The sequence below is a fragment of the Nicotiana sylvestris genome, chromosome 2, assembly GCF_000393655.2.
Source record: "Nicotiana sylvestris chromosome 2, ASM39365v2, whole genome shotgun sequence".
Classification (NCBI taxonomy): domain Eukaryota; kingdom Viridiplantae; phylum Streptophyta; class Magnoliopsida; order Solanales; family Solanaceae; genus Nicotiana; species Nicotiana sylvestris.
In genome coordinates, this window is record NC_091058.1 from 191,966,450 (window position 1) to 191,980,909 (window position 14,460).

Consider the following 14,460-nt stretch of genomic DNA (forward strand, 5'->3'; position numbering starts at 1 on the left):
CTATGAGGAAAGAACAAAAATTTATCGAGCTCCAGAAGGGATAGAAGCATGGGTATCTCATCTAAAGGCTTTAACGGCAAATCAAATTGAATGGACCCTGGGATGGCTCCCGATGAGGGAAGTAATACATATGTCAACCTCAAATAGTTATCTACTACTATTGGGATTAAGAAGCATTCAGCCGTATGCACCACTAAGAGTCCTAAGGCAACTAGGGAGATATCAAATAGTTCCTGATGATGAAGATTTGAGTATGCAAGTAATCGAATTACACCCAGAAGCCACTATTCCCGAAGCTCTACTTCAGCAGATGTGGAATGGATGTCGATACTTGAAAAGTGATACTCAAGTCCCAGACACTACAAAGGGTGAGATAAATCCTGGATATGCAAGGTGGTTCGAAAAACGGTCTCGCGTGGATGATGTACCAGAACCTGAGCTAAAAAGGCCAACAAAAAGACCCCATGTTCAAAACTTCAATGATAAAATCCAAGAGCGGTTGATCTGGGGAGAAAAAGAAAAAGGGTACAAAGCAACTATCCATGCCCTAAAAGAAAATCTGAGAAGCCTCAGTTTGGAGAAAGATTTACAAGCACAAGAAGCCGAAGGCGAGAAGAAGAGTCTAGCTTGTGAGAATGAAAGTCTTCATGTCCGATTCCAAAAAATGAAAAGAGTTTCTGAAACGCCAAAGAGGAGTTGGAAGGATCAAAAAACCATCGCCAATCTCTTTGAAAGAATGCAAGATTATGATTCCATTCTTGCGGAAAATGAAAGGGCATTGAGCAAAGCAAAAGAAAGGATCCAACAATTAAACGAAGAAGCCGGATCTAACAAGGAACGCCAGGATAGGCAATCCGAAAAATACAAGGCACAATTCAAGAAGGAAAAAGACTATTGGATGCGATCAAAAGACCAGCTTCGTTCACAACTAGAAGAGGCAAGAAGATGCAATAGAGAACATCAACAAGCAGACCTCGACAGGGAAAGAGCGCAAGCAAGATTAGAGCAGGCCAGACTCCGAGCTCTATTAGAATCAGCTCTAGATCGGGAAAATCGTGTCAGAGATATAGCCACCACTCGTCAGCAGCAATTGCAGAACCAAGACCAACGTCTCCAAGATTTCAGGGCACAAATCCACGACCTGGCGGTCTACACTTCTCAGAGTTACGTAAACTGTCAGGGAATGGACTATGAAAGGTTTACATAACATGCACCCACTTTTGCCCGTCATCTAGCATTGGAATTGGAAAGGATGTATCGTACGCTGGGAGGTCATCCAGGTCAAGCTCCACATTAAGCAAATAGTCTAACACAAGTGGAAAGTGGGGCACGTTGTGAGATGTTAAGAATTGTATCTTTTATTTTGATTTAAGTGTGTGTGTTTCAAGCCATTTTCTTAAAGTTTTCAAATGTAATTCCATCTTTGTGTAATGAATAAAAGTGATTGCCTTTAGTCCGAACTACGCAAGGTCTGATTCATGTAAGGCATGATACGTAGGCAATCTCTAAGATTCGACCACCACGATAAAAGATATATATAGTAAATAAAAGTGAATGACAATTTTCAATTTCAAGAAAGCTGGGACGACACAAGCAGCCGAGCAAATGCATAATAGAAAGGGATTATTTGTCTAGGAGCATTGCATCTCAACGTGTGATTATATATGTGTTAAACTCTCAAAACTAACAAGTTTGTTCATTTTCAGAATTCAAGCAGTTAGTTTCTCTAAAGAGTATACTGGCATATTATCACTATCACACAAGATCAAAAGGACCAATACCCGAAAGTATGTCTATCCCAGATGTTGACACAGGTATGGAACTAGAGGAGATGGATGTCGGGAAAATGAAAGAAGAGATGTTTAAGCTCAAGCAGCAAATGGCTGAGATGTACCAAGCCTGGTCTACAGGACAACTACCCCCATCTTATCCAAATAACCCTGCTCCATCAATGACTCAAACTCAGGATAATATCACCATTGAATTATCCCCAAACTTCCCCATTTACCAGCACTACCGAGGCACCACCTCTCAGACACCGCAGTCTCCACCTCCGAAACCCGTTCCATATTTTCCTTCACCTATGACTCCTATTTTCGTAGCACCTCCCCCTGCTACATTTCATAAATCTCCTAGTGAGCCTACATTCCAGGCCCAAGACAACCAATATTACCCCCGGAACCCACCCTCAAAGCTTCCGAAATTCATTCAACTACTCCTCGTTTTGATCTCCCAACCGAAATTGACAAGCCAGTTAAAAATGTTGAACAAGAAGAGATGTTCAGGAAGGTCAAGAGTCTAGAACAATCGTTCAGAGACATGCGAGGATTAGGCGGGCAGGTCAGTGTAGCATACAAAGACTTATGCTTATTCCCCAATGTAAATTGCCAGTTGGTTTCAAGATGCCCAAATTTGACCTATACAACGGGCACGGCGACCCAGTAGCCCACTTAAGGGGTTTCTGTAGCAAGATGCGAGGAGCTGGGGGAAAAGATGAATTATTAATGGCTTACTTCAGTCAAAGTTTAAGCGGATCAGCTTTGGAGTGGTATACACGCCAGGACCATGGGAGATGGTACACCTGGGATGACCTGGCACAGGCATTCGCATACCATTTCCAATACAATCTGGAAATCATCCCAGATCGATTATCTTTGACAAAATTTGAGAAGAAACATAATGAAAGTTTCAGAGAGTATGGTTTTCGGTGGAGAGAACAGGCAGCAAGAGTGGATCCTCCTATGAAGGAGAGCGAAATGGTAGACTACTTCCTCCAAGCCTTGGAACCGACTTACTATGCCCATTTGGTTTCAGCGGTTGGGAAATCATTCAACGAAGTAGTGAAGATGGGAGGTATGGTGGAAGAAGGCCTCAAGACAAATAAAATCATGAGCTATTCAGCAATTAAGGCAACTACTCAAGCTATTCAAGGCGGGGTAGGAGGAATCGGAAGAAAGAAGAGGGAGGAAGCAGCCGTAGTTGATTCAGGAATTTGGTCGGGACCCAGAGGTTCACCGCTTTACTATAATCAACAACGACCTCGCCAATCAGCTTACCACCATGATTCATCCCAACACTACTATCACCCTTCAGAGCCTCATTTTTCCATTAACCATGCTCAAGCATACAATCAGCCACCTGTTCACACCAATTGGCGTGCTCCTGTCACACCAAATACTTACCCACGAGCCTATCCCGGACCAGGTTTCAGGCCTAGGCCAGCATTCAGGGGAGAAAGGGAACAGAAAAAGAAAACTTACACTCCATTGGGAGAGTCTTACACCAGTCTGTTCCACAGGCTGAGACAGCTAGACATGCTGAGACCAATACAATCCAAGCTACCCAATCCTCCTCCAAAGAATCTGGATTACACCATTAGCTGTGAATATTGCTCCGGTGCACCAGGCCATGATACGGAGAAATGCTGGCATTTGAAAAATGCCATACAAGAGCTGATTGATACTAATAAAATCGAGGTTCAAACCCCCGAAGCTCCAAATATCAATAGAAATCCAATGCCAGCCCATCAAGAGGCTAATATGATAGAAATCATACAAGCTGATGGGGAGACAAAGAAGCCGTCACAAACTGTCATGATGATCAAGTCTCATGAAACCAAGCCAGATAAGCAGTTAATGGAGGAGAAGCCGGTGTCTAAGCAGAACAAAAATGGTGATGAACCATCTATGATAGTCGATGAGGGATCATCCAGCAAAGTTGCCGCAAAACAAGAAAGGCCGAAAGTGATAGTACCAGGGGTTGCTAACAAACCCATTGTATTCGTGGAAGGAGCCCGTACAGATCGGATTATTATTGGACCTGTAATCCAGCTGCCGGTCATCAACAACAAAGCCATCCCATGGAACTATGAACGGGTGACTGTAATGTACAAGGGAAAAGAAATCAAGGAAGAAGTGTGTGAGGTGCAAGGCTTGACTCGTTCGGGAAGATGTTTTACTCCCGAAGAGTTAAGAAAAACTAAAAATAATCCAACGCCAACAAAGAGAGCTGTGACGGAAGAAGAGGCGGAGGAGTTTTTAAGAAAAATGAAACTCCATGATTATTCTGTTGTGGATCAATTAAAGAAGACCCCCGCTCAAATTTCATTGTTGTCATTACTGATCCATTCAGAGGAGCACCGTCTGGCTTTGATGAAAATTCTGAATGAAGCTCATGTTCCTGAAAAGATCTCTGTAAATCATTTGGGAAAAATAGCCAACAGAATCTTTGAGACAAACAGAATTACATTTGCTGATGATGAATTACCTGTGGAAGGTACCGAGCACAACAGAGCTCTTTACCTCACCGTGAAATGTGAAAACTCCGTAGTAACCCGGGTATTGGTTGACAATGGGTCCAGTGCAAACATATGCCCTCTCTCCACTTTAAACAAATTAAAAATTAAAGAGGAGAGGATCCAGAAGAATAGTATCTGCGTACGAGGATTTGACGGTGGAAGCAGAGATTCATTTGGCGACATAGTGTTGGAACTAACTATAGGGCCAGTTGAATTCACAATGGAATTCCAAGTGTTGGACATATCTGTTTCTTACAACTTGTTATTGGGTCGACCATGGATCCATGCTGCTAAAGCAGTCCCGTCAACACTACATCAGGCTGTCAAGTTTGAATGGGATCATCAAGAAGTAGTCGTGTATGGAGAAGAAAGTTTAAATGCTCACAGCAGTACCATTGTACCGGTCGAGGGAACAGAAAATGACCAGGGACCATGGGTATACCAAGTGACCGACACAGTGTCGATAGAGAAAATTCCAGAGGGGAAATACCTTCCAAATCCAAAGATATCCTCTGCATCAGTCATGGTAGCTTATGAAATGTTAAAGAATGGCTTTATACCCGGCAAAGGTCTGGGTTTATCTTTGCAAGGAATTATACAACCAGTATCTCTCCCCGAGAACTGGGGAACATTCGGTTTGGGGTTCATACCCACTGCCAATGACGTGATAAGGGCTAGGAAGCTGAAACACCAAGCATGGGTTCTTCCAAAACCAGTCCCACATCTGTCAAAGTCTTTTGTCAAGACCGGTGCTAAAAATCGCCCGATAACAACAATTCCTAAATCCCGGGTCAATCCTGAGGAGGAATTAATTGAAAGGTTCGAGAAATTGTTTAGTGATGTGAATATGTTGGAAAGCGGAGAAGGGTGTAGCAACGCAGAAGTTCAATTCGTTGGGCCAGAAACAAAGCTCAATAATTGGAAAGCCACTCCTCTCCCCTTTCCTGTACAGTTCTTTTTACGCTGGCTCTAGTGATATGGCATGCATGAGGAATCCTCGGCCCAGTCTTAAAAATCAATCTGGTTCCGAAATATTAATTCAAGAAATATATTGTGATTATGAATCAGAATATGATGAAGATGAGGTTTTTGAAGAGATTAGTAAAGAGTTAATTCACTTCGAGGAAAAAATCAAACCTAACTTGAGTGATACCGAGGACATCAATATAGGGGACACGAGTAATATCCGAGAAACTAAAATAAGTGTCCATCTCGAACCAAAGATCCGAGAGGAGTTAATTAAAGCACTCATAGAATTCAAAGATGTTTTTGCATGGTCGTATGACGACATGCCGGGACTGAGCACTGATTTAGTGGTTCACAAATTGCCCACCGATCCAACGGTGCCTCCTGTCAAGCAGAGGTTGAGAAAATTCAAGCCCGACATGAGTGTGAGAATTAAGGAAGAAATCACCAAACAATTGGAAGCAAAGGTCATTCGAGTCACTCGATATCCTGTTTGGTTAGCTAATGTCGTTCCTGTGCCAAAGAAAGACGGCAAAATTAGAGTATGCGTCGACTATCGCAATCTCAACAAAGCAAGTCCAAAGGATAATTTCCCATTACCCAATATCCATATTTTGATCGACAATTGTGCCAAGCATGATATAGGGTCTTTCGTGGATTGTTATGCCGGGTATCATCAAATTCTAATGGATGAAGAAGATGCAGAAAAGACGGCATTCATCACACCATGGGGAACTTATTGCTACCGGGTAATGCCATTCGGTTTAAAGAACGCCGGAGCAACCTATATGAGAGCAATGACCACAGTGTTTCATGATATGATACACAAGGAGATTGAGGTATACGTGGACGATGTGATCATAAAATCAAAGCATCAGGCCGACCACGTTGGGGATTTGAGGAAGTTCTTCTTAAGACTTCGCAGGTACAACCTCAAGCTTAACCCTGCCAAGTGCGCATTTGGAGTTCCATCTGGAAAGTTGCTGGGATTCATAGTCAGTCGACGAGGCATCGAGCTAGACCCCTCAAAGATCAAAGCCATCCAAGAACTGCCACCTCCAAGAAACAAAACTGAAGTAATGAGTTTGTTGGGGAGGTTAAATTACATCAGCAGGTTTATTGCTCAGCTCACAACAACCTGTGAGCCAATTTTCAAATTGTTAAAAAAGGATGCTGCGGTCAAATGGACCGATGAGTGTCAAGAAGCGTTCGATAAAATAAAAGGGTACTTGTCGAACCCACCCGTGTTGGTCCCGCCAGAGCCAGGAAGACCTTTGATTCTTTACTTGACGGTTTTGGAAAATTCATTTGGTTGTGTATTGGGGCAGCATGACCTCACTGGCAGAAAAGAACAGGCCATCTACTACCTTAGCAAGAAGTTCACAGCTTATGAGGTTAAGTATACTCATCTGGAAAAGACATGTTGCGCCCTAACATGGGTAGCTCAAAAATTGAAACACTATTTGTCATCCTACACTACTTACCTCATTTCTCGGTTGGATCCATTGAAATACATTTTTCAAAAGCCTATGCCAACAGGAAGACTTGCAAAGTGGCAGATATTGCTCACAGAGTTTGACATCATCTATGTAACTCGGACTGCGATGAAAGCCCAAGCACTGGCCGATCATTTGGCCAAAAACCCGGTCGATGAGGAATATGAGCCATTGAAAACTTATTTTCCTGATGAAGAAACAATGCATATCGACGAGGTGGAGCGAATTGAAAAACTTGGCTGGAAACTTTTCTTTGATGGAGCCGCTAACATGAAAGGAGTCGGGATAGGAGCTGTAATCATTTCTGAAACAGGGCATCATTATCCTGTTACGGCTCAATTACGATTTTATTGCACCAATAATATGGCTGAATATGAAGCTTGCATTTTGGGGTTAAGGCTAGCCGCCGACATGGGTATCCGAGAAATCTTAGTCATGGGAGATTCGGATCTTTTGGTACATCAAATTCAAGGAGAATGGGAAACCCGAGACTTGAAGCTCATCCCATACCGACAATGTCTACATGATCTTTGTCAGCGGTTTCAATCAGTGGAATTCCAACATATTCCAAGAATCCATAATGAGGTTGCCGATGCATTGGCTACCCTAGCATCAATGTTGCACCATCCGGACAAAGCTTATGTAGATCCAATACATATTCAAGTCCACGATCAGCACGCTTATTGCAATATGGTTGAAGAAGAATTTGATGGTGAACCATGGTTCCACGACATCAAGGAGTATATCAGGATGGGGATATATCCCGCACAAGCCACAGGAGATCAAAAGAGGACCATTAGGCGATTAGCAAATGGATTCTTCTTAAGCGGAGGAGTTTTGTATAAAAGAACACCAGATCTTGGATTATTAAGATGCATAGATGCCAGACAAGCTACAACTGTCATGTCTGAAGTACATTCAGGAGTTTGCGGACCCCACATGAGTGGATATGTGTTGGCAAAGAAAATCCTCCGAGCTGGTTACTATTGGCTTACCATGGAGCGAGATTGTATCAGTTTTGTGCGCAAGTGTCATCAATGCCAAATACACGGAGATTTGATTCATTCTCCACCATCCGAGTTGCACACAATGTCGGCACCATGGCCATTCGTTGCCTGGGGCATGGATGTGATTGGACCAATTGAGCCGGCAGCATCCAATGGGCACAGGTTCATTCTGGTAGCTATTGATTATTTTACCAAATGGGTTGAGGCCAAGACATTCAAATCAGTGACCAAGAAAGCTGTGGTCGATTTTGTCCACTCAAATATCATATGTCGATTCGGAATCCCGAAGGTGATCATCACAGATAACGGTGCTAATCTTAACAGCAACTTAATGAAGGAAGTATGTCAACAGTTTAAGATTACACATCGCAACTCTACCCCATATCGGCCCAAGGCGAATGGAGCAGTAGAAGCAGCCAACAAAAACATAAAGAAGATACTTCGGAAAATGGTAGAAGGTTCAAAACAATGGCATGAAAAATTACCATTTGCATTATTGGGATACCGCACTACTGTTCGCACTTCAGTAGGAGCAACTAGCAATCGCTCCAAAAGAAAATAAAAATAGTAACAAATGGTTTCGCTGTACAATGTTTGAGTTTTCATGACATGTGTTGTTAGTCATTTGTGGATCTGTCCATTTTTGCATTTAATCATTGGCAAACAAAATACCAAACATGTATGTCAGGATGATTAAACCATAATTCGGTCAGTAAAAGAAAATTCAAAAATATATATATATATGTGTGCATCGTCTGTTCTAGGCTTTTAGCTAACTTACTTAAATATTTTTGTGATAATTGTGTTAAAATGTTGCATTGTTGCTTAGTTTTAATCTCGTTATTTTATTATTTGTTATTTTTATTTTTGTTTTAAAAGAAAAGTGAAATTAGAAAACAAAAAGTGAAAGAAATTGGTTTGGGCCAAAAGAAATTAAACAAAAATAATAGGCCCAACCAGCACTCAGACCCAGTCCAAGTCCGGCTGCCCAGGCCTCTTCTGAAACGACGCCGTTTCAGGCAAATCAATCTGGGCCGTTCAAACTCTCGATCCAACGGCTCAGGACCTCTATCAGTAACCCGCTTCAAAACCCGACCCAGGAACCAATCCGATCCAACCCCTCACTTAAACCAAACGACCCCGTTTAACTACCAAACGACCCCGTCTCATTTCTCAGCATCAGATCCAAGCCGTTGAGATCATCTGATCTAACGGCTCAGATCCAATCAACCTCCCCATATATAAACTCAGCCCCTTTACCCCGCACCCCCTATCCGAACCCCCCCTTCAGTCATCTCCTTCCCCGAACCCTGAAACCCCCAAACCCTAACGCCGCCCTAGTTTCCCTTCCACCAAAACCCGGCGGCATGAACGCCGGTGGCCACCCCCCGAACACCCTAAGACCCCCTCACTCTCCTGAACATGGATCTATTACTCCCTAGCCTCGAATCACTTTCGTTCGTCTCGAATCTTCATTTGAAGATTTGAGTCGAACCCGGATCTATGCCAAACCACCCCATCTTCATACCAGACACCCCCTGACCTTCCTCGTGACCAAACCAAGCTTGGTTTAGTCCGAATCTACCCACAACTCCTTAAAAATCAGATCTGGAAATCCAGACCTTAGGACACATGCACCTGGGGAACCCGGCCAGTCTTGACATGGGTTTGAGGTCTAATAGACCCTAATCAAGGTGTTCTCATGTGAGAACACCCTGATTAAAGTTTGTTCGGCCTCAAGGGTTCGAAGTTGAATCAGAATTTGGGTCATTTTTGATTTCAAACCTTTTTGGTAAGTTTTTCTTTCTTTTGTTTTAGTTCTAATTAAGCTGTCAGCATGTTCTGTTGTGTTTGTTTGTTATGTTGTTATTTTTATTTCGGATTTCTTCCATCTCTGTTAAAGGCCTTTTATTTGGTCGATTGTCTTCTGTTTGTTCTGAATACACTCTGTGATAAACATGATCGTCAGTTAGATTAATCGTCAAATGAACTAATTCATATAGGCCCAGTAATTTAACAAAAGTTGTCTGATACCCCTTAGGTCCCTGAACGTATTGTTTATATGAGCGACTGATTATTACCTGCTATAATTAGTATAGTCGACTCGATAAATGTCGTCGATTAGTTTTCTATAACTAATGAATCGAATGAGCTAATAATGTCGCATGACTAATGAGCCTGTATTGTGATTTGAATGTTGGGCATTACCCATGAATGGTAGTTTGTAACTACATTGTAAACAATTAGAGGCCAGGTTGGGGCAGTTCTGAAATCGAATGTTCAAAGCCCAAAGTGCCCTGATGCTGCAATAGGCAGGGCAGTAATAATCCAGGGTTAACAAGGGCATTCTGGGGTGTTGAAAAAGACAGAAAAGATTAGTATAAATGGGCTGACAAGTAGGGTACTAATTTAGGATTAAACTAATACCAATGGGGAACAAGACACAAGGGTATGGGGCTTAAATTGAATAATAAAAGGATGCCCATAACTCCTGATTAAACAAAACCAGGCGTGGGGAACAAAAGGGGTTGGCACCAAAGATGCTTAGGCATGGGCTTTAACAGGGTATGGGCAGGCTGCAAGTTGCAGCATGAGGGCAGCCTAGCTGCACCGAGTCATTTGGCTTATAAATAGGCCATTTGAGAACTTAAAAGTGGGGACATTTTTTAGTCTTCAAAAAAGAAAAACAAGAAACATAAAGTCTCAGAATATTGTAACCAAACACTGTCTGAAAATTACATAAGAGTTTATGTTGGTTTAGCTGTCTTGGCCAATTACTGTTGGTTGCCTGTTTGAGCTGCTTGTGGTTGTTGAATTGCTGGGGCGTTTACATTGAATACTCTGCTGTCTCTGCTGGTTCATACTCTGTTTCTGGGATTGTTGTTTGTTGCTCGACTACTCGGGAGCTTCATCTTTGTTGGCTGTTTGTTTGTTGCTGTGTTGTTGCTGTGAATCTGCTGATTGCTGTTGTTTGCTGTGTGCTACTCAGCTTATCCCTTTTCTTCTTCTTCTGTTCCTCTATACCAGGTACACACCTAAGACACTGTCAGATGTAGCTGGAAATTTGAGCATGAATGTAAAGGAAAGACCTGAAGAATATTTTTTATAGATATAGATTGTTACATTAAATATTCATGCAATGTGTAATAGTTTTACATTTTTGTTCTGGGTACTAGAGATAGTCTTCATGCCTATAAATGTCAATGTATGGTAGTTGAATGCTAGAATGTGCATATAGGTTGGTGATGAGAGTATGCCCAAGGCAGTAGTTTGTATCTCATATTTAGTTCAAAAGTGTAGTATAAGCCTGTAATGTATGCCAAGCATGAAATTTGTACACTAACTAAGTTCTTTCCTTTCCAATAAATTGCTATATATGACTCTTAAGACCATGTTTTAAGATCCGGAACACAAATTCAGGGCCTCAACCTCACAAAGGTCGAGTTCAGGCCAAAACAAGCCAAGCCGGCCTGCTTCGAACAAGCAGTGGCCCAGGTCTGGCCAACCACGCTTGGGCTGGATTTGGGCCCGTGATTATTTGTTCGGACAGCCTCGTTTATGATTTTAGGCGTTTCTGAATGTTGTTACAAACAACTTGCAAGCATGTAATTAATTAGGACTATCTACTGTTTTCAATTGATAAGGACAAACGCGATAAGAAACGTAGTTGCTATAGGATATCCTTTTAAAATAAGAACGAGATGAGCCTCGATGAAAATAAACAAAACGTGCAAATGCGGGGCCCTTGTTTAAATGTATATTATCGAAGCATTTAGGTTCCAGGACGGGTTGTTTAGCAAATCTCACAACCCTCCTAAAATAACAATACGTTAGACTCTTTAGGACGCGCCTTAATAAATCTTACCTTCTTAAACTCGGGTGCACATTTATGTGACCCAAATCCAATTCTCAACGGAGTCGAAATGTGTTTCTAATCACGGGTACATTGATTGTGACGTGGTTCGAGATGCATGTCCATGACGTTGCAAATTCATAAAAAATAAAGAACGAGATGAGCCTCGCCAAATAAAAATACAAATTGCGGGGCCCTCAGTAAATATTTGCTTTAAAAATTATTTGGATTTCGGGATGGACCGTTTAGTAAAATTCCACGGTCTTACCCAAAATAAGTACGCTAGTCGCTTTAGGCGCGTCTTTAATAATTTAATTTCCTTAAACTCGGGTGCGCATTGATGTGACCCAAATCCCAATCTCAACGGAGTCAAAGTGTGTCGACGACCACAGGTACATTGATTGTAACGCGGTTCGAGATACATTTTCACAACGTTGCAATTCCTGATAAAAACAGTAAAATGATAAAAGCAGTTAAAAGTTAAATTTTGCACATAAGTTCACACTTGTATAAACTCAGATAATCAAGCCGAATATGATAGTTAAGCGACCGTGCTAGAACCACGGAACTCGGGAATGCCTAACACCTTCTCCCGGGTTAACAGAATTCCTTATCCGGATTTCTGGTACGCAGACTGTAATATAGAGTCATTATTTTCCTCGATTCGGGATTTAAATTGGTGACTTGGGACACCCTAAATCTCCCAAGTGGCGACTCTGAAATTAATAAACCATCCCCGTTTCGATTGTCCTTTAATTGGAAAAACTCCCCTGCGCCCCTCAGGTGCGGAAAAAGGAGGTGTGACAGTAATCCCATTTCGAATATTGTCACTTTAATTGGAAAAACTCCCTCGCGCATTTTAACCCTTCGAGGCGGGGCGCGCAAAAAGGAGGTGTGACAGCTCTGGCGACTCCGCTGGGGACCGGTAACCCAGAACCACTGGTTCAGGGTTAAGAATTCGAGCTGGAAATAATTGTTATTATTTGGTTTTTATCTGGTTTTTTTACGTGTTTGAGCCTAATGTGCTAAATGCTGCTTTTACTGCTTTGATATTATTTGGACTGTATATATAAACTGTACCGAAACCCTTCTCTTCTCTCTTGAGGAGCGCACGCTGGTCGTGGCTTCTTTCTGTTAGTGTCATATGCCAAAATAGAACGAGGATTCGGAGGAGTTGCAAAATCGGATGGCCTTTTGGTTACCGGTACACAGCTCCCATCCTTGGCTCGAGTTGTCCGCTCGGGTAAGCCAGGTCTAGAACAAACACCCAGGTTCTGAACTTAGTATAACAAAGCCACATGCCAGGATCCCTAGTAGGAACGTTTATTTGCATCATGTGCATTTGACTTAGGGGACTCAACACAGGGGTTGGGTCCGTCTAGGACTAGCAACCTGATATGAAAAGACCATCCTGCTGCATCCTGCTTGCTTTATGCATTTACTTGTTTCAAGGCTTGCATGCTGACCGATTTCGGAATAACGGATAAGGAGATAATTATTTTTGAGAGATCGATATCCAGAAAATGGCTAGGACTCTGCCAGAATTTTGAAAAAAAAACAAAAAAAAAAAAAAAAAAAAGAAAAAAAAGAAAAAAAAACAAATAGTGTGTCTTATTAATTTGTTTTAGCAAGGGTTTTTGATTCATCTCTAAGAGAAAAATAGTGTGTCTCCAAATTTCGGCTTATGCCTGAACTACGCCAGTTCAATTCTCGCAGGGTGCAAGATACATAGGCAACCCCCATCGGGCTCAACTCGTTTTTCAAAACATAGGTACAAACCAAATAACGAAAGTTTTAAGGTAACATCGTACTTTTCAGAAACAACCAAAATTTCGTTTTTCTAGAAAAATAGTGTGTCAATTTGTGTATTTGAGTCCAATGAGTCTGGATCTTTGCCTTAATCACCCCAATAAACATGCAGAATGAGCATGAGTCCAAGTTTGCCGGTAACAGTTAGAAGCAAAATCCCCCTGGAAGTGCGATTATGGTGGGAGGATTTGGAAAAGTCAGAGCAAGACAAGGTCAAACTGCACCTGGGAGGTTTGGTTGATTTGTTAAAAGTCAGGCCTCGGTGCGACATCATAAAGGCTTTGGTTACATTTTGGGATACGGCCCACAACGTGTTCCGTTTCTCAGATTTTGAACTCACCCCAACCTTAGAAGAAATGGCGGGTTACATGGACGTCACTGAAGGTCTGAGACACAAATACCTGATCGCTCCAAGGGCTGTGAATTCACACAAATTCATGGATCTGTTGAAGATAAGCAAAGGAGTCCCATACGCTAAACTGGATAGAGGTTTTTCTACCCTACAATTCATATACCAAAGGTACGGGAGCAAAGGAGGATTTAATGACCCAGAAAGTGGTATTTGCAGCAGGGGAAATCTAGTAAAATGGGATGAGCATAGGCGGTTCGCTTTTATGGTGGCATTCTTGGGCCTTGTGGTGTTTCCCCGAAAAGATAGAAATATCGACCTGAAGGTGGCTGGAATCGTCAAAATCCTGATTACCAACGATAAAAGCATCCTTGCTCCCATGATAATGTCAGAAATATACCGAGCCCTCATGGCTTGTAAGGCTGGAGCAGACTTCTTCGAAGGGTGCAACTTGTTGTTACAGATGTAGATGATCGAACACTTGTGTCACCACCCTCAGTATATGCGCTACATGTCTACAAATGGGGGCTGCATCGAGGGCTATAGCCTAAGGGTTTCAGGTTTTCGATCACCGGGAGGGTTTGAAGAGTGGATATCCTATCTCCGGATCATCACCGCAGACCAAATAAACTGGACTTTGGGTTGGCTCTCTGTGGAAGAAATCATATACATGCCCGCCACTG